This window comes from Oryctolagus cuniculus, chromosome 1 (assembly GCF_051225735.1).
Source record: "Oryctolagus cuniculus isolate XC-2025 breed Fujian yellow rabbit chromosome 1, ASM5122573v1, whole genome shotgun sequence".
In the NCBI taxonomy this organism is placed as follows: Eukaryota; Metazoa; Chordata; class Mammalia; order Lagomorpha; family Leporidae; genus Oryctolagus; species Oryctolagus cuniculus.
Window position 1 is genome coordinate 172583644 of NC_142867.1, and position 21146 is coordinate 172604789.

General features: G+C 38.7%; 1 protein-coding gene and 1 pseudogene across 2 annotated transcripts in view; one reads left to right on the forward strand and one right to left on the reverse strand.

The window, feature by feature from the left end:
• The window catches only part of PTPRD (protein tyrosine phosphatase receptor type D), a 1783257-nt gene that overhangs the window by 1399665 nt on the left and 362446 nt on the right, over positions 1-21146 (reverse strand). The gene's annotated exons all lie outside the window — the stretch shown is intronic.
• On the forward strand, positions 15300-15389 carry LOC149128763 (U2 spliceosomal RNA; annotated as a pseudogene).

Below are 21146 nucleotides of genomic sequence, written 5' to 3' on the forward strand. Positions count from 1 at the left end.
ATAGAATCGTATGAAAAAATTAGTAAGGAGGCCAGTGCTTTGGCATAGTAGGCTGAGCCTCCACCTGTAGCATCGGCATCCCATATGGGCATGGGTTTGAGTCCTGGCTGCTCCACTTCTGATTCAGCTCTCTGCTATGGCCTAGAAAAGCAGCAGAAGATGGCCCAAGTGCTTGGGTTCCTGCACCCAGTGGGAGATTTGGAAGAAGCTCCTGGCTTCAGATCAGCCCAGCTCCAGCCATTGAAGCTATTGTGAAGTGAACCAGCAGATGGAAGACCTTTCTCTGTCTCTCCCAGTGTCTCTAACTCTGCCTCTAAAATAAATTTAAAAAAAAAATTTAGCAAAGTAATCCTGAGGATTGAGAGGGGTAGGGTGGGGTGGGGTTAGTGGCAAGAGATTTGTATTGGTAGGGCTGGTATTGTGGCACAGCAAGTTAAGCCATGTGGGAAGTCAGTATCCCATATTGGTGACTATGCAAGTTCCAGCTGCTCCACTTCCAATGCAGCTCCCTGCTAATGCATTGGGAAAGCAGTGGAAGATGGCCCAAGTACTTGGGCCCCTATACCACCCATGTGCAAGGCCTAGAGCAAGCCCGTGGCTTTAGCTGGGCTTAACCCTGGGTGTTGTGGCCATTTGGGAAGTGAAAAAGCAGATGGAAGACCCTTCTCTCTGTCTCTCCTTCTCACTGTATATAAATCTACCTCTCAAATAAATAAAATCTTACAAAAAGAAAGGTTTGGATTATGGAAGTGCCTTCTAAGTCTTGGTAGGATTTTAAGATATTTTCCTATACGTTAGGAATGTCTCTTGACTCTTAATAATATGATTAGTAATATTCTCCTTCAAGTTGGAGAATAGATTAAACAGAGATAAGAACGAAAGCAGAGTATTTCTCAATAAGAAGAAAAGCTGTTATCTTTTATCTACTTTATGACAGGCAATGTCACCATCACAATAATCCTATAGGGAAGGCAGTAGGATTACTAGAATTTTGAGTTGAGACTTGGAAAAATTAGAGAGTTACTCAAGTCATTACAGATTATATACTCTAATCTAGTTTTTTTTTTTTTTTTTTTTTTTTTTTTTGCTAATTTTGGCTCCTTTGTTATGAACTAAAAAAAAAATTCAAGCAGTGGAAATATTTTTAGTCACAACAGTGATTACTTTGCCAAATAATTCAGATGAGCACATTTGAGAACACTGAACCATGGCAATGACACTGCATAGCGAGAACAAATGGAAAGTCTATCAGAAGGATGGAATCAACGGACCATAATGTGGAAGGGTGAGAAGAAAGAGAAATACCTTGTAATCTTTGGAAACTAAACAGAGGAAAGAGTGGATAAAATCCATCAGAAAGTAGAAGAGTTTTCTTTGGGATAGGTTTAATGTAGGAAAACCTCTGGATATTCAAATGGAAATATTAAGTAGATATTGAATGTACACTTCTGAAACTCAGAAGACAATTTTACACGGGAGACAAAGATTTGGAAGTTGTAACTTTCAAGGCGATGCTTGAAGCCGTGAACACAAGCGAACCATCTAAAGAAAATATACAGAGAGAAAAGTGAAGACATTTGAGGGACGTCCTGGTAAACATAGCCGTTAAAGGCACTAAAGAAGAAAGGAACTCTCTAAAGGGACCTGAAAACAAATAAGAAATAGGGAAAAGCAAGACAGAGCAGCATCCTGGAAGCAAAGCAAGAAAAATGTTTCCAAAACGAAAAGCCACAGGGGAATCCAGAAACAGAATGAAAAATGAGTGCTTTGGCTTAGCAACAAGGTCAAAAAAGTGGAAGGGGGGGGTAGGCTTCAGATTATTGTAAGGTGAATGCACAAAACATGAGAATATATAAACTTGGAACAACACACCTCAGTAAATGTGCTTAATATGAAAAAAATAAAAAGAGGTGACAGTTACAAAAAGTCAAGGAGGTATTTGGGGTTGTTTGCTTTAAGATGAGAAACTTGAAAATGTTGAAATGAAGATGGAACATATTGAGAACTAGACATTTAAAAAAAAAGCAAATAACTGGTAAAACAGTCTTCAAGAATACAGAAAATATGGAAAGAAGTTTCAAAATACCTAAATTGTCTGAACTAAAAGATCCTTACTCTTGCAGTTCTTTTGCTACCAACTTTGCTAATCCCTCATTCTTCCTGAATCCCAATTTTAAATATATATGTATGTGTATCTATCTATACATGCAAAATGATACTTCAAAATGTTCTTGAAATAACAGGATTGAAATGTAAATTTACTTTGGTGAAACAGTCATTTCAAATCCATGCATGTGCTTTCATAATATGCATTTTTCACAAATTATTTGATCTCTTAAATGTACACATACAAATATTATTTTACTCTGTGTGTGCATGTATATATATTTCCATATGTTTGTAGATATGCATAACCCGCATTCAGAGCTAAAATCCTGCAAACCAAGAAATGGGCAGCCAAGAATGCCCTGACCATGATTATTGAGAGAGGATCTTTGAGACCAATGTCTTGAGTGGCCCTTTCTCAGAACATGCTGTGGGTTCAGGATGCCCTCCCGTTTGCCTCTTCCATGCGAGTCTGAAGGTGCACGGGTGCAGAGTGTGGGACAACACAAAGCCCTGTAACTCCAACTCTTTAGTTTCAGAAGGCTTGGAGAGAAGAACTCAATTTCAGAGCCATAATAAAGTATGCTTTGTCAGGAGAAAAAATAATTCATATATAAAATTATATGTGTGTGTGTGTGTGTGTATAATGTACACACACAGTAGTTGGGAAGAGACAGTTTGTTTTCAATACATAGTGTCACTGTCATTAACCTCACATGCTTTTCTTGGCAATAAAGTCCTTCTAAAAGAAAACTGCAATTGACTGAGAACACATTGCCCATCTTTTGGAAATTTTGATTCTCTGCTGAGTGCTGTATTTTCTGGGTCTGACAGGCAGGAGAAGCTGCTGAACACATAGACACATTTCAATTAGCCTAGCCCTAATGTTAAAATTGCAGCGAAAAGTGTACATTTTTCAGAACATAAAAGGATATGGCTACTATATTCAATTAGACCATAAGCTCCATGGAGGTAAAGCTATTCCAAAGCACTCTCTGATCTGTTAACTAATCTTTTATTCTACCTTAAACAGATAAGATAGTTTGATAACCATATTCATCCCAAGCTTGTGTATTAAGAGGTTTGATATCAATAGTTTCTTTTATATAAGAACTGTAGTTTTATGAACTGAATTCTTCTGACGCTAAACCAAACAGAATGAAATATTAAGCACTTGCTCAGAACAGAGTAATTCAAGTGTCACTATATTTCTCTATTTATATTCCTTAATCTCATTCAACCAACTCTTTATACCCCACCCCTTGCAGTTTTCAAATCTGACCTTTCAATATTATTCTAAATGCCTTGACTTAGGCCCATATTAGAATAACTTTTTTATGATTTTGACATCATTAAAATAGCTTCTGCCTTCAGAAAAAAAAAGTAACACAATGGATATAGTTCCTTGTTTCCTTCTAATTTTTGAGATTCAAATGATGACTTAGTACTTTATTGTTAGCTACATCAGCAGTTAGCTTTGCCAAGTGAGGTTGCTAGCTCTTCTAAATGCAAATGAAGAGAGAAAAGAAACAGGGAGCAGTGCATTAGCAGGCAGCAAAATGACACAGTACACAGCCAACAAGGCAATAGTCTTTATTGCAAGCCAGTGCTCCAGGGATGGAGAGCTATCACATCAACAGCATTAAACTAAAGACCCCATTCTGTTGGTCTGTGGAGGGCAGGGGTTGAATTGGAGGGAATGAGAAACACCTCACTGAACCAGTTATCAGCACTCCTCATTAACTATCAGAGAGGCAATCTTTAGACTTGACGGGATACTCAGTGTCCAGGCTGTGAGAAGATTAAGGAAGAGGTGCACAATCTTCAATTCTTGTGAGCACGTTTGACAGCAAGAGAGAATCTGCAGTGTTCTCTTGGTTCACAAAGGACATGACGGTTTATTATCAAGGAGTGGATATTAGGAGAACTATTAGTCTCTTCTATTCTTGGAGTTTTATTTCATGTTCATAAAAACATCTCTCTTCCTGAAGAGTGCCGCCTGAACTCAAACTGCAGTGACTTTCCACTTTCCTCATCCTATTTCATTACAGAAACACGCGTAAAGACACAATTTTCTCCTATCAATAAATATGTTTGATGTTCCATGGAAGTTCTGCACAATACATGCAGAACAATAGAGTCAGACTCGGAGATAAATTATTATCAAAACAACATTAAGTGATGAGTCTGCCTCTTGATGCTCTCCTGTGGATGCGATGTGCATGCTCAGTGTGAAAGCAGGATGAACAATAAAACCCGTAAGTGATAATCATAAATCCCAAACAGGCAGTATCCTTTCATAAGACATTTTTAAACCTTTTGGAAAAGACTATAAGGTGCAATCTGCTTTTAGAAGCATTCTGCCTTTAAAAAAAAAAAAAAAAAAAACATTTAGTTAAAGTGTGAGGTGGAACATGCTAGGTTTGGGTGTTTTTCTTCCATGCAGCAGCCTCAGCCAGCAGCTCCACGTGGATTGTGAAAGTGCTGTAAATGCCCAAATGCTGTTGATGTCGTTTGGGGCAGGACCTTAGAATTTACTTTACTTTGGTTTGTTTTTTTTATTTTCAACATATTCCTCTTAAAGGCTTTTTAAAATCTTGCTAAAAGTATCTCAAAAGAGCTGATGCTGTGTGCAGGTTAAGCTGCTGCTGCTTACAAGGCTGGCACCCATATCAGAGTGCCAGTTTCAGTCTTGGTTCCTCAGTTTCCTGCGAACTTGCTTAAGGAGGCAGAAGATGGCTAAAGTAATTGGGCCCCTGCCACCCCCATGAGACCAGGATGGAATTCCTGCCTCAGGGCTTTGGCCTGACTCAAATTGTGCTGCTCTGGCCATTTAGGGAGTGAACCAGTGGATGGGAGATCTCTCTGCCTCTCTGTTGAGCTGTCATTCTGTCATTCAGATATATAAAGAAATAAACCTTTAAAAATCTTAAAGCACAAAATCGACATGGAGATTACTAGGGAACAAACTAATTTGATGTGACTTATTTATAGATAGAGGACAAGAAAGGACTGACTTTTTTCAAATTAGACTGATAGCTCTGCTATATTTAACTCAATGCTACATGTTGAACAATCATCAAATACAAAATTTGGGTGCTCACTGCCAAAATAAATAGGTTTATTTTTTCTTTGGCTGTTCATATTTTTTCATAAGAAGATGCATATACCATGCAAGTAGGAATTTCAGAACTAGACATTTTGTGTTTAAAAATGTCATGCTGACTTTTCTTCAATAGAACCATCTAGATGAGCCTTTATTAACATACAGAAGTCTCTTCCCTTTTCATTGCTTCATATCACTTAGATACCATATAAATACACTATCCCATCTCAAGAGGAAAAAATGAACTAAAGGATTTGCCAACCAAAATTCCAACTAATTTATCACTAAATTTCTGACATGTTCCATTTTCCATGAAGCTTGGAAAAAGTTCAGTGGCTATTATTGAGCTTGCTATCATAGAGAGTAAAATTTGGAAAATGCCAGGATCCTAGGAAAAAGTTCTTGTTATCTATTAACTGTTATTATTATTAGCAACAAATATATGTATATTTAATAAGCTTTGTAATATATATATACTTTTAGAATTATAAGGATATAGTAAGGCAAGGATCGTTTTAAGGATCCCCCTAAAGCAATATGCATTTCATATGCTTTGTAAAGGGATAAACACTAAAGAGGACTCCCAGGAAAGGGGCATGTATTACTTCTAGGAGTTCTGCAAACTATTTAATAGCTACTGTAGCTCAGGGGGAAAGGATTCTAACATCCCAGATAGAATACTATTAGCATATATCCTCAGACCCAACAGATTTCATGCCACAGAAATAGGAAACCTATGCCCTCTTCCACAGTGAAGGGGGAGGGGCAGGGAGATCAAACAGAGATATCCAATTTGCTACATGTAGGATAGAGAAAATAAGATTAGAGATTAAGTATCCAGTCAATCACATTGAATGCAGGTGAGAAGACCTAGTCATATCTGTAACAGGGGAAGAGATTTATAAATATTCGCATGTATGTTACCTTTCACAATTTAACACTTTCTCATAATTCATTTCATATAATAACATAAGGCCCAAGAAATATTTTTCTACTTTTATTATCGGCATCCGCATTTTCTGAATCAATAGATGCGTCTTAAGAGCTGGGTGGTTCTTTCAATGTTGTACAATTAGGATGCTGCTGAACTAGGAGTCAAGTATTTCTCTCTTACAGGTTACCACTTTAATATCAACTAAGTATTAACTTAAAACTATGTTGCACTTTTCAAAGTTGTCTTAGAGGTTATGATCTTTGGAAGCATGGAGTGTATCCAATGTGTCTTTTTCTTAGACCTGCTATAAAATCCACTATATGACAACCATTCATTAAGGCAGAAATACTCAATGAGTCAATGAAGGAATACTTCCCATTTCCCCATTTCTGTTAAATTTTTCCATTCCATGCACTTCTTAAAACATACCCAGCACTATGTCACATTGTAGGATATAAACGAGGCAACAGTCAATTGCAGGGCTACTCCCAGCATGGTTCCAAGGTCAACTTGCTGCTATTGGAATATGTATTACACATTCAAATTCCTGGTTCCCATGACAGATTAACTGAATTGAATTATCATATATACTGAAGTTTGAATTGCGCTGTAAATAACCTGAAAGTCTTCTTGTAAAGTCTAGTCCATCGATTTTTTTTAAAATGATATCATATTCAAGGGACCAGTGCTGTGTGCCACAGGTTAAGCCACTGTCCACAATGCTGGCATCTCACCTGGGTGCCAGTTCTAGTCTTAGTTGCTCCATTTCCAATCCAGCTCCCTGCTAATGTGCCTGGGAAAGCAGTGGAAGATTGCCCAATAGTTTAGGCTCCTTAACCCAATATGGGAAACTTGGATGAAACTCCTAGCTCCCAGTTTTGGCCTGGCTCAATTCCGATTGCTGTGACCATTTGGAGAGTGAACCAGGGGGTGGAAGATGTCTCTCTGTGCAACACTGCCTTTCAAATAAATAAACAAATCTTAAATCTAAAAAATTGTATTTGAATAAATCTTTTAAAAATTCATTTAGTACAAAATGCTTCTTTACAAATATTCTGCAGTATTTTTTCCTGTGTAATATTTCTTATATGTAGGCAGACTAAAATTTAATTTTGGAGAAATGACAAAGTAAGGCAACATGTAAATGTAAGTTTAAAACTGAGGTGAAGGGTGTATTTGCATTTTGGCCCTGAACTTCCAAAAGAATAGTAACCATGGGAAAACATCCTCATGAGAAGCCCTGGTGATTAGGGTAAATCAGATATGGACATCAATAATATAGGGTCACAAATAAAGTGTCAATATGCACAATTTAACCAATGACAGACAAAAATCAAAGTAGTCATTGCCAGTGCAGACAAATCATGTAATTGCCATCATCCTACATTTTATTTTTTCAATGACACTTTTAACTCTGCTACCTTACTCCTCCCTGTTTCCAGGACATTTTTAGTATTCTACATTCTAGTAACTAATGTTTTAACTATAGTTATTATTATTTTACTGAGTCATAATCTACATTTAAAAAAATCCCAGCTTACTTCTTTCTCAAACATGTTTTAGTAGGATCTACTGAGAACTAGCCAAGACAATCAGATCAGATTTTGGGATCTCCCAACAGTATCACATCTCAGGATTCTGACCATGTTTCTTTAGGGTCACCTGTCACAGATAAATTGAATAGATTCATGGAAAATAGTAGGGGGGGTTTATGTTCAAAAGCAGCTAAGATCATGCGTTCATTATTAGAAATAGGGTTTTGGGTTACTTGCCAAATTTTCTTTCTTCTAAAATTTGATCCACTTGATATTTAAAAACCATAGTGGGGGCCGGCGCCGCGGCTCACTAGGCTAATCCTCCGCCTTGCGGCGCCAGCACACCGGGTTCTAGTCCCGGTCAGGGAGCCGGATTCTGTCCCGGTTACCCCTCTTCCAGGCCAGCTCTCTGCTGTGGCCAGGGAGTGCAGTGAAGGATGGCCCAAGTGCTTGGGCCCTGCACCCCATGGGAGACCAGGAGAAGCACCTGGCTCCTGCCATCGGATCAGCGCTGTGTGCCGGCCACAGCGCGCCAGCCGTGGTGGCCATTGGAGGGTGAACCGACGGCAAAGGAAGACATTTCTCTCTGTCTCTCTCTCTCACTATTCACTCTGCCTGTCAAAAAAAAAAAAAAAAAAAAACAAAAAAAAAAAACCATAGTGGGGAATAAAGGCAAATACTTGCCTCACACTCACTGATTAATAGTGCCAGAAATATAATCACTGTTGTTTATAACATTGAAATGCATAATGATCAGTTTTAAACCTACAGAGGTAAAGCATGAGCTGGTGAAGTACAAAAAGAGTGTTTGGATGCAGCTCTGTCCAGTCCCTGTCCAGTATTCACTCCAGTATATTACCTCCTCTTTGAAAGCGGTAAGGAGGGCTTATAAAGCAGACAGGGCGCAGGCTGTGGAGGAGGGCAAGCATGGGAGTGAAGTTCAGGTAGTGGTTACAGATCCCAGCAGGATCAAGAGAAGCCCGTTGGCCAGTGTCCCCGGCGCTGCTCAAGTGTGCAAACGCAGAGAGGACGGCAGCCTGGAACATGCCATCAGAGGACCAGGAGCAGACCCTGCTGTGACAGCACAGCAGCTGTCACTTTTTACCTGGAGGCAGTTCCAGGTTCCTGTGTAGAAACCACCACGCATCAGCTACTCTGAATTAGAGCGAGGTGATTTTCTGACCAAATTCTGCTCTTCTATACTTTCTTGGGGGTTAGGGTAGCAAAAGACTAAAGAAATTGAACAGCTTAATGTTCAAAGTCTGAGATCATTACCATTTTGTATGACTGTAGGAAATCCCTTACACTTATGCAAACAATGGATGTGTGCCACCATTACTCAAGGACACACAAAAGGCTTACAAGGCCTGTTTAGGAAGTGTTTTCACACACAGCAGGTGGGTACATTCTAGCTGAAGGATCAGCAAAGAACAGTTCACTTTAGAGAAAGAGCCACTTAACACAAGTTTCTGGATTGCACAGAGCCAGCGCTGATGGACATTTGTAGCAAGAATTTTCTCTAGAATGGAAGTCAATAGCTTTTATCTGTAAATAGTTAGACAATAAACATTTTTGACTTTGCAGATCATAAAGTTTTGTCAAAAATACTCAGTTCTGACTTTGAGGCACAAAAGGCAGCCATAAGCTACAGGAAAGTGAATGAGGGTGCCTGTGGTCCGGTGGGAATTTACATGCAAAAGCAGAGAACCAGATTAGGTCTATGAGCCACCCTAGTTTACCTAGTCATACTCTAAAATTTAAAAAGAGGTAAAAGATGAGGAAACCACCATGGCGTTCCTAGCTTCCTTTCTTGCCAGCCAATGGGGCTATCTGAATTTTCATTTCCTTCCACGTAACTCAGAAAAGACCTGCCTGTGGTTATGCAGTGCTTCAGTGTGGGTAGGGTACTGACAGTAATGACTATTTTTATGACACTTACAAAGCCAGCTAAAAGCTAAGGCTCTATCTCGTTTTATATCCCACTGTTTCTCAGCACCTAGCATAGTGCCTAACAAGTCACAGGGCTTAATAAATTTCTAATAAATAAGCCATTCATATGCAGGTAAATTCATACTTCAGAACTACTGGGGAAGAGTTCAGCTCAAATGGCTTTAAATATTGAATGTTGCATTGTGACTTATAGCTGAATGATTTGATTTAATTAAAAAGAAAATCAAACACTGGAAGAAAAAAAGCAAGAGAAAGGAAGAATTGAAGGAAGGAAAGGAGAGAGAGACTGCTAAGACGACATGATTTTTTAAAATGTTCATGTGGATTTATGCATGTTTAAATCTCACTGAAGACAAGCAAGTCCTTATTTGAAACTGAAAAAGTCTCTGTGGGTAGGAACCTTAATTCCATTTAGAGATGAGAATAGACTTTGAGAAGTAAAATCAATAGCTTGCCCCAAACTCTATGCGGACAGAAACTCAGACATATTTATTCCAAATCTGTTTCCCTCATTAAGAAATCATAACTATATTGATATTAGGTGATGCTGCCTCAGTAAGAGAAGTGAGCTAAATGAAATCACACTGTTGGCATTAGTATTAATTGAACATGGATTTCAGGGTAATTCATAAGTACTATCAGACAGACACAGAGCTATTCAGGGTTCAAGGAAAATTAATTTCTCCTTTCCAAAAGAAAGGCTAAAAGTTGTTGTAGATTCTTTAATTCCTCTGACTTGTTTGTCTTCAGTTTTCCATTTATGTTAATAATTTACCACTTTGTCATGTGGTGATAAAGATAAATGAATTAATTGAATCTACCTGAATAGGTTTTCTCTGAAAATAAACAGAATTTTGCAAAATTAAAATTTCACAGTTGAACTGTTTCATCACGTGGGTCAGGAGAATGAGCCAACTGTCACAGTGAAGGCAAACACTGAAATTGGTTGATGTGGTTGTTGAGTTGCTGAACACCTTCCATTTCATTTAATAGGTATGATAAGAGATGATGAGGAATAGAGAGCTTCCCAACAGAGGTTAGAATCATTTCAGTACAGGATTTGAGATAAATTCTTTCCCAATAGTTGTGGAGTATGAATTTGCCTGTATATGAATGGCTGGCATTCTTTAATTAAAAATGCATTAAGCCCTATGACTTGTTTCGCTGTATGTTAGGTCCTAGGGAACAGCAGGTGTAACAGATGTTAGACAGGCAAAAGGTGAAAAACAGCATGTTGGGGAAAGGGAAAAAAAAAAGGTTACCTATTAGAAGATGTGATTTTAAAAAGAGACCCAGAGGAAGCTCTTGGCTCCTGGTCTGGCCCAGCCTCGGCCTTTGCAGCCATCTGGGGACTGACCCAGTGGGTGTAAGATCCCTCTGATTTTACAATAATCTTAAAAAAAAAATTAATTTGCCCATGGCATTTGGATACTCTTCAAAAACTCCTTCAGAAAACATAGGAAAAGAAATACTAAGAGTGTAATAAGTGCTACGAAACAATAGAAAAATATCTTAATCAGCAAGGTAAAACCACAAATGATTGTACTGGCCTTTAGCCTAGGCTTGCCCCCGTCATGGTTTTCCTTGTATATTAATACAGGCCTTAGTTGACACTCTCCATTTTTCTTCTTCATGTGGCCTCTCCTGGTTATCCTCAGTCACCCCAAGAACTTAGCCTATGACACCGTATTGTAATGCCTAAGTCTATGGCCAACCCGAAGGGGGCATTCACATTTCAGTTTTGTTCTTTTAATGACCTATTCCACATTCCCAAATCAGCTCAAATCCATTTACTACACTTGGCAAAATCTGTATTATTCCAAAGACATCGTGGTTTGAAAAGTGCTTAAAACAGAAAATAAAACTTACTGTTTTCCTACAGAAATGTGAGAAGAAACAAAATAATTCCAACCCTATCTCCTTCTCAGCAATTTGTTCTTACAAGTACTATAACAATTTAGTCATAATTTTCTACTTTTTACCATGATCATATGATCAATAGCTCTATGAAAAATCTATATATATTTACATTTCTACTCCTGAATTTGCAGAAATACAATCATTACATATGTATAAATTATTATATAATGGTTTATGAAATTTATAATGTATAATATATATTAAATGTGTTCACATATAATTATTTTATTCCTATAAACTGCATGCTTCTTATTCTATATGGCACTTTACAAATGTCTATGTGTGTCTATATATTTATGTATATTAACTTTATTTGCTAATTTAACTTTTATTAGCATAATTCACTATGATAATCCACACCAAACACCACTTACTTTATCTTAAGACATTTTCTCAGTTCCTCTAATGGGAAGTGTGGTTTTCTTTCCGAATTCCCAATTATAGAGAATAGGTGCAACCAACTATTAAAAAAGCAGATATGGACATTTCATATGAAATGCAATGAAATTCTGTTCCAAAAGATTAAAAGTAGAGCTGGCGCCGCGGCTCACTAGGCTAATCCTACGCCTGCGGCGCCAGCATCCCGGGTTCTAGTCCTGGTTGGGGCTCTGGTTCTGTCCCGGTTGCCCCTCTTCCAGTCTAGCTCTCTGCTGTGGCCCGGGAGGGCAGTGGAGGATGGCCCAAGTCCTTGGGCCATGCACCCGCATGGGAGACCAAGAAAAGCACCTGGCTCCTGGCTTCAGATCAGAGCAGTGCGCCGGCCACAGCGGCCATTGGAGGGTGAACCAACGGAAAAGGAAGACCTTTCTCTCTGTCTCTCTCTCTCACTGTCCACTCTGCCTGTCAAAAAAAATAAAAAAGATTAAAAGTAGAAAGTTTATGATGACATGGAGAAGGGTTTAATGCTCAGTTTTGCTACTCTTTAGCTATGTGTTCTTAGACAAATCACCTCATTCATAAAAGAGTGTGGTCTGCTTAGATTATAATCTCTAATTTTACTGCCAGATTTAAATTTCTACATATTCCTGAAAACATGCAACAAATTTCAGCTATAAATGTCACAATTATAGTCTGTTTAGTATACAGATCAAGAGTCTCATTTGGCATGCACCTACAGCTACAAGTTATTTTTAAAATGTTAGGTTTGAGCCAGCACCGCGGCTCACTTGGCTAACCCTCCGCCTGCGGTGCCGGCACACCGGGTTCTAGTCCTGGTTGGGGCACTGGATTCTGTCTTGGTTGCTCCTCTTCCAGTCCAGCTCTCTGCTGTGGCCTGGGAAGGCAGTGGAGGATGACCCATATGCTTGGGCCCTGCATCCGCATGGGAGAACAGTAAGAAGCACCTGGCTCCTGGCTTTGGATAGGCGCAGCGCGCTGGCCGCAGCACACCAGCCATGGTGGCCATTTGGGAGGTGAACCAACGGAAAAGGAAGAACTTTCTCTCTGTCTCTAACTCTGCCTGTCAAAAAAATAAATAATCCATTAATTAGGCTTGACATATTTGCTTAAGAAGAAAGCAGCACATTTTTTTTTTTTTTGGCTCACTGATTTCTCTATGTATTATTACTTGACCAAAGTATAGTATCTTTTTCTTATTTTCTTATTTATTTGACAGATAGAGTTAGTCAGTGAGAGAGACAGAGAGAAAGGTCTTCCTTCCGCTGGTTCACTCCCCAAATGGCTGCTATGGCTGGAGCTATGCCGATCTGAAGCCAGGAGCCAGGTGCTTCCTCCTGGTCTCCCATGCGGGTGCAGGGGCCCAAGTACTTGGGCTATCTTCCACTGCCTTCCCAGGCCACAGCAGAGAGTTGGACTGGAAGAGGAGCAACTGGGACTAGAACCTGCGCCCATATGGGATGCTGGCGTCGCAGGCGGAGGATTAACCAAGTGAGCCATGGCGCCAGCCTCTTTCTCATTTTCTAAACATAGTCTTTGAAAGTCAGCAGGTTTCAGGCTTAGATTTTGTAAAAACATCCAGGCCAAGTAGGTTCAGCCTCATCCTAAACCCATGAAGATATATGTAGTGTCAGACAACACAAAACAAACAAACAAACAAACAAAACAAGTTGTCGTCTGTGTATTCTAAGTGCATCTTTTCCTGTCTGAGTTGATGGCACTAGATATAGCAGAACATGAGAGCAATCATCCAAAATTAGCAGGGAGCATCATCCTACAATAGAAAAACAATCACAGCCTCTTTTCAATGATAGAAGCAAACAGCCACACATCCATTTGCTGGGAAGTTAAAGCAAAAATTTAATTATTGGAAAATATAGATAATTGGAAGTGATAAATCATTATTCTTCAATAAAAGTACAATGCTGACACTAATCCTCTGCAAGAAATTCACCACAGTGATGTGAAAAGTTTGCTAACTGCCATTGTAATTAGGGTGAAGTGTTATCTCACTGTGGTTTTCATTTATAGTCTCTGATAAGCAGTGATGTTCAGTGTTTTTTTATATACCTGTTGACTACTTAAATGTCTTCTTTTCAGGAAACTCCAGGTATGTCATTTGCCCAGCTTCAATTATTTTGGTTTTGTTTGTTGCTATTGAGTTGAGTTCCTATATATTCTGGGTGTTAACCCCTTACCAAACCATAGTGTACAAATATTGGTTCTCATTCTTTGGGTTGTCTGGTTACTCTGTTGTTTCTTTATTGAGTAGAATCTATTCAGCTTGATGTAACCATAATTGCCTATTTTTGCTTCTGTTTCTGTGCTTTTGGGGTCTTATCCAAAAATTCCCTAATTCAATTTCATAAAGCATTTCCCCTATGTTTGCTTCTCGGAGTTTCTTAGTCTTAGGTCTTACATTTAAGCCTTTAACTCATTTTGAGTTGATCTGTATACTCAAATGCACAGGGAATTAGGTCTGGTTTCATTCTTCTGCATACTGGTATGCAATATTTTTAGCAATATTAATAAGACTGTTCTTTACCCAATGTGCATTCCTAGTGCCATTTCTGAAAATCAGTTAGTGAAAGACAAAATAAGCTCTGGCAAGGATGTAGAGAAAAGGGAATCCTTATGCACTATTGGCAAGAATGTAAATTAGTGTATCCAGTATGTGGAGGTTCCTAAAAATTAAAAATGGATCACCATGTGACCCAGAAATGCCACTATTGGGTATGTACACAAAGAAATGAAATCAATATATTGAAAATGTATCTGTACTCTCATGTTTATTGCAGCACTATTCACATTAGTCAAGATATGAAGTCAACCTAAGTATCTGTAAGTTAGGAAAAGAAAATGTGATACACACACACACACACACACACACTACAGAGTAGTATACAAAATACTATTCAATATAGGAAAAACAGGAAATCATGCCATTTTGACAGCATGGAGGAACCTAGAGGTCAGCTGTTAAGTGATGACACAGAAAGACAAATACCACATCATCCCACTCATTTATGAAATTTAAAAACCTGATTTCTTGGAAGTAGAAAATAGAACAGTGGTTATAAAAGGTTGAAAAGGGAAGGGTGAGAGGAAGAAGTTGACCAGAGAGTACGAAGTCACTGTTATATAGGAGAAATACATTTTAATAGAATGAACATTGTTAATGCAAAATAGCTAGAAGATTTTGAATGTTTCACCACAAAAATACATAAATGATTTGGGTGATGAATATCCTAATTATCCTTATTTTGACATTATCAAGGTATAGATGGAGCAAGAAATTACATTTTACCGCATAAACATGTACAGTTATTGTGTCAGAAATAAAGTTTATATAATCGCTTCTCGGCCTTTTGGCTAAGATCAAGTGTAGAAATAAAGTTTATAATGAAAAATACATTTATTTTAGCAGTAAAAAAAACTGCTCAGAACATGGCAAGTAAGTTATAAGTAATTTCAATACAGGAGATACTAGGAAAATATAATACAACTAATATGAGTTACTTAAATGTGGACTTGTCTCCTTGTTTGTTTTGACCTGGATATTATTATTTTAACTTTTAAACCATTATATGGGACATGAAATCCGGACCTCAAGGATTTTACTAGGGAGCTCCAAATGATAACTTGGAAAAGTACATAATAAATAATTTACAGGCAGATAAAGATAGAAATGTAGCACTGTGGGTGATGAGAAGGTCGTGGCTGACTTCACAGAGGATGCGATTTGAGCTAGGCACTGATGGCTGAGGAGAAGTAGCTAGATGGAAATGAAAGGAGGCATCTCACAGAGAAGGAGGATTAATATCTAAGAGCAGAGGATGTCCTTGGGAACCACTATGGAAAATGGAAAGGTATGAGACAAAAGATATTAGGAAGCCAAATTATGGCCAGTGAGTAAGGAAATTCAGTATCATAGTTGTTGAGGGATTTGTGGTTTACCCTATAGAAAGGAGTCACCAGGGGCAGGTGCCGTGGCTCATTTGGTTAATCCTCTGACTATGGTGCCATCATCCCATATGGGTGCTGGATTCTAGTCCCGGCTGCTCCTCTTCCAGTCCAGCTCTCTGCTGTGGCCCAGGAAGGCAGTGAAGGATGGCCCAAGTGCTTGGGCCCCTGCACCTGCATGGGAGACCAGGAGGAAGCATCTGGCTCTTGGCTTCGGATCAGAGCAGCGCGCTGGCCACAGCGGCCAATTTGGGGGTGAACCAGCGGAAGGAAGACCTTTCTCTCTGTCTCTCTCTCTCACTGTCTAATTCTGCCTGTCAAATAAAAAATAAATAAAAATAAAAAAATAAAGGAGTCACCAAAGATCTCATTAAAATCTAATTCAGGGGCAGGCATTTGGCCCTGTGATTAAGAGCTGTGAAGCATACCAGTGTGAGTGGGTTTGACTCCAGCTTCCTCCTCATGCAGTCACCAAGAGGTAGTGATACTAGTTCAAATGAATTAAGTTTCCAAAATCCGAATGGAAAACTTGGATTGAATTCCAAGCTCCTAGTTTCAGCCTGGCCCATTCCCAGCCACCACAGGAATTCGAGGAATAACCCAACAGATGAGATTAAGAGAATTCAGTTTGTGGAAAACGGAATCAAAGGGGCTGGTATTGTGGGTAAAGCTGCTGCCTGTTTTGCTAGCATCCCATAGGTGTTGGTTCAGGACTCCAGCTGCTCCACTTTTGATTCAGCTCCCTGTTAATGCAAATAGCACAGAAAGATGGCTCAAGTGCTTGGCACCCATGTTGGAGACCTGGAAGCAGCTACTGGTTTCAGTCTAGCCCAGCCCTGGCCATTGCAATCATTTAGGGAATGAAACAGCAGATGGGAGATCTTACTTTCTCTTCAAAACTCTGCCTTTCAATTAAACAAATCTTTTTTTAAAAAAATGAAATTAAGTTAATTTGGTGAAAAAGTTTTGAAATTCATGGACAATTTTCTTCAATCATTAATTTTAGAAAAGCTTTGAAAATTTATCTTTGGAACTAGGAGATAGAAAGATGATGAGGTCTTCCATTCACTGTTTCATTCTCTAAATGGCTGCAAAGGCAGGGGTTGGATGAGATCAAAGTTGATAGCCTGGAACTCCATCTGCGTCTCCCGTGAGGGTGGCAGGAACTCAAGGACTTGGGCCATCATCTGCTGCATCCCAGATGCATTAGCCAGAAAAGCTGGATTGGAAGCAAATGTGGACTTGAATGAAAATGCCAGAATAAACTTATGATTTAATACCTTTTCCTGAGCTAGTAAAAATACCACCATGTATTGTTTTCAGTTCTACCGCATATACTCTATTTTTTTTATTTTTATTTTATTTTTATTTTATTTTTTTGACAGGCAGAGTGGACAGAGAGAGAGAGAGAGAGAGAGAGACAGAGAGAAAGGTCTTCCTTTGCCGTTGGTTCACCCTCCAATGGCCGCCACAGCTGGCGCGCTATGGCCGGAGCATCGCGCTGATCCAAAGCCAGGATCCAGGTGCTTCTCCTGGTCTCCCATGTGGGTGCAGGGCCCAAGGACTTGGGCCATCCTCCTCTGCACTCCCTGGCCACAGCAGAGAGCTGGCCTGGAAGAGGGGCAACCAGGACAATCCGGCGCTCTGACTGGGACTAGAACCCGGTGTATCGGCGCTGCAAGGCGGAGGATTAGCCTAATGAGTCGCGGCACCAACCCTGCATATACTCTAGATGTACAGTTAACAGAATAAGAGTTTTTAGTGATCATAAGATGATTTCTTAATGAAATTGTTGCCTCAGCTCATACTTATCTATGTTATAGATGTTCTACAAAAAATTAAAAATTCTTCTAAAAATGCTTCCTACAGGGAAAAACTATGAATTTAGATAGCAGGAATCTCTTATACTAATAAATAGAAAAATTTTTAAGTATTACTATCTACTTGAAATTTAGGAAGCTCATTTACTTTTCTCAAGATTATATCAGGATAATATGTGTTATCTTCTCCAGTGCAAATCATTAACAAATAGACTGTATATACATGCAGCATAACTTATCCATCGTTTTCACATATATCCCTAACTCAAATTTGGAAGTATATTTGGTTATTAACTTGTCCTTTTTATTTACCACTAAGAAAACATGTTATCTGAACATGAATCCTGATCTTTTTTTTACTGTTTTCTTTAAAAAGATTTATTTTTATTTATTTGGAAGAGTTACAGAGAGAACTAGAGACGCAGAGAGAGAGGTCTTCCATCTGCTGGTTCACTCCCCAAATGGCCACAACGACCTGAGCTGAGCTGATCTGGAGCCAGGAGTTGCTTCCAGGTACAAGTAGCCATCCTTCGCTACTTTCCCAGGTGTATTAGCAGGGAGCTGGATCAGAAATGGAGTAGCCGGAACTTGAACTGGTGTTCACATGGGATGCTTACGCTGAAGGTCCGGGCTTTAACCCACTGCACCACAGTGCCAGCCATGCCCTCTTCCCCCACTTTTTTTCTTTTACATAAAGGATAATACTCATTACCAAACAGCACTATGTTCATCCTGACCAAAGCAGCTTCAATTCTGTGTCAAAAAAGTCCAGATGATGGGAATGAGATATTGAATCCTATCAAAATAACATGTGACAAAATTCAGCCCAAATATGTATACATCAGAAACCTATGTGTGTATATATAAACTTATATATATATATATTTCATAGTATACTGAAATTGCTGTGAACATTAAAATATCTGAAAACACATAATGTTGTATCAGGTAGTTAATGATTCTCAATAAATTTTAGTTTATTTCCTTGATTTTCTGCTTTGATTTCCCTATTTTTTAAAGAGAGAGAGGGAAAAGGGGTCATTGTCACTACAATTCCAGTAATTGAAATACCTGTGCAACTCCAGGGCTGAGGTAGTGTATGAGAGCAAGCATCATAAAAACTAGTAATTGTGACCATTTGTTACATTAAATAAAACTATGTTTATACATATAAGTGTGCTTTACCACTACTTGAACAATTTTCTGATTAAATTAATGCCATTGACTACCATGGGGGAGGGAAATAAATGATTGATCGTATCTTTAACCACATAAAACTCATGTTTCATAATATAGCCACCAAAATATGAACACATGATAAAAATGAAATCTTTCACAGCAGTGTTTCTATTTCATCAAAGATATAATTAAAGAAGTCAATTCTAAAGCTCAAAAATCGTGATATCTGATTTGAGTAGATTTCTGTGCATACTACATATACTTTAATTTGTATGGCTGTAGAGTTAAGTATGTGACTTCCCACTGTGTTAATGGGAACTCTAAGTACCAGCTCCCACAGAGCAGGGATTACAAGTTACTTTTATGTGGAGTACTTGTGCTACTTTGAATGTTAGCTGCACTGTGAGATAACCAGTTACAGAAGTAAGACATGTATATAAACTGAAGGGTACAAAGAGAAGATTTGAGATGAAAATAGGAAATACGGAATCTAGACAAATAGATGGATTAGATGCCATTTGATGTTTAACAATATATTGATCAAATGATACTTAGTGTTTGAACAAGAGAACATGTTTTCACTATTTAAAAGATGCTTTAGATCAACAAAGTGTTCATTTATTTATGCCTAAAAGGACATCTGTAACCAGATAAAATGGAATTAATCTTGCTTCATGAAGTTGTAAGATTGTCCATAGAAAACAGGGAAAAAAGTTATATCTGGATAATTTTTCTTTAAAAGAATATTGATAGTTTATAGCAGAAGATGGCACACGTATTTGGGATCCTGAACCCATATGTGAGACCTGAAAGAAGCTCCTGGCTTCTGTCTTTGGATCAACCCACATCTGGCCATTACAGACATCTGGGGAATGCATGAGGGGATAGAAGATTTCACACTAACTCAGCCTTTCAAATAAATAAATAAATATTTAAAAAAGAATAAGCCAGAAACCCAGAAGTAATTGTCAACAACACTTATTTCACTCCAAACTATATCCAATATCAAGCCTTTTCAAATTGTCTTTCTAAGGACTAATGCTGTGACAGAGCAGATAAAGCTGCTGCCTGCAGTACCAGCATCCCATATGGGCACAGTTCGAGTCCTGGCTGCTCAACTTCCAATCCAGCTCTCTGCTATGGTCTGAGAAAGCAGTGAAAGATGGCCCAAGGCCTTGGACCCCTGCACCCATGTGGGAGACCTGGAGGAAGCTCCTTGCTCCTGGCTTTGGATTGGCACAGTCCCAACCGTGTGGCCACCTGGGAAGTGAACCAGCGGATGGAAGACCCCTTTATCTCTCCGTAACTCTGCCTTTCAAATAAATAAATAAATCTTAAAAAAAAGTCTTTGGGCTCCTGTACCAACATGGGACACCCAGAAGAAGCTTCTGGTCTCTGGTTTCAAAACAGCCCAGCTCCGGCCTTTGCAGCCATTTGGGGAGTGTTCCAGTGGATGGAAGCTCTCTGCCTCTGCAACTCTGCCTTTCAAATAAATAAATTGTTGAAAAATTCTTCCTTCTAAATACTTTATCAATCCACTTACCTACATTTTTACTACCAGTACTGAAGTCAAAGTATCGCCGTTCTTCACCTGGAAAATCTTCTATCTTTAGTTTGCTTAATTGTATTGGGTCCTCTTCCAAACAGAGTGTTATTGGTATGTGTCTCTATTGTTCTTAGAGAAAGAATGCATAGTCCTCACCATAAACATGACTTTCTCCAGCTTCATCTAAGAGTAATAGAACCTCTGCTTGCTCAGACCCAGCACTACCCCAGTTTTTTAGTTATTTTCTCAAGACACAGAACATTTACACATCTCTGCCTGCAATGCTTTTCTGCCCATTACTTACTCATTCATTTCCTTGATTTCTTCTAAAGCTTCAAGAAAATGCTTCTAGATATTACGTTTTACTAGCAAAGGTTTTCCAACATGATGTAGGACTCCTTCAAATTTGTGATTTTCTATTTCTTTCATTTGCTGATGGTTGCAGATATTTTGGTTGAGTCTCAAAAATCCAGCTAATCTTAGGTAGTTTAGATCAAACATATTAATCCTGTTTCCCAATGATATATTCAAGGAGATAAGTAATTTCCTTCTATATTAATAAGATTTGGGATGAGATGATTTCAAAAAGTTCACAGAGAAACTGAGTTAAAAGGCAAGTTTATTTTGGTGCACAAACTTTTGAAATGAAAGAATACTGATAGCTTTTCCATAATACACAATTTCCATAGAC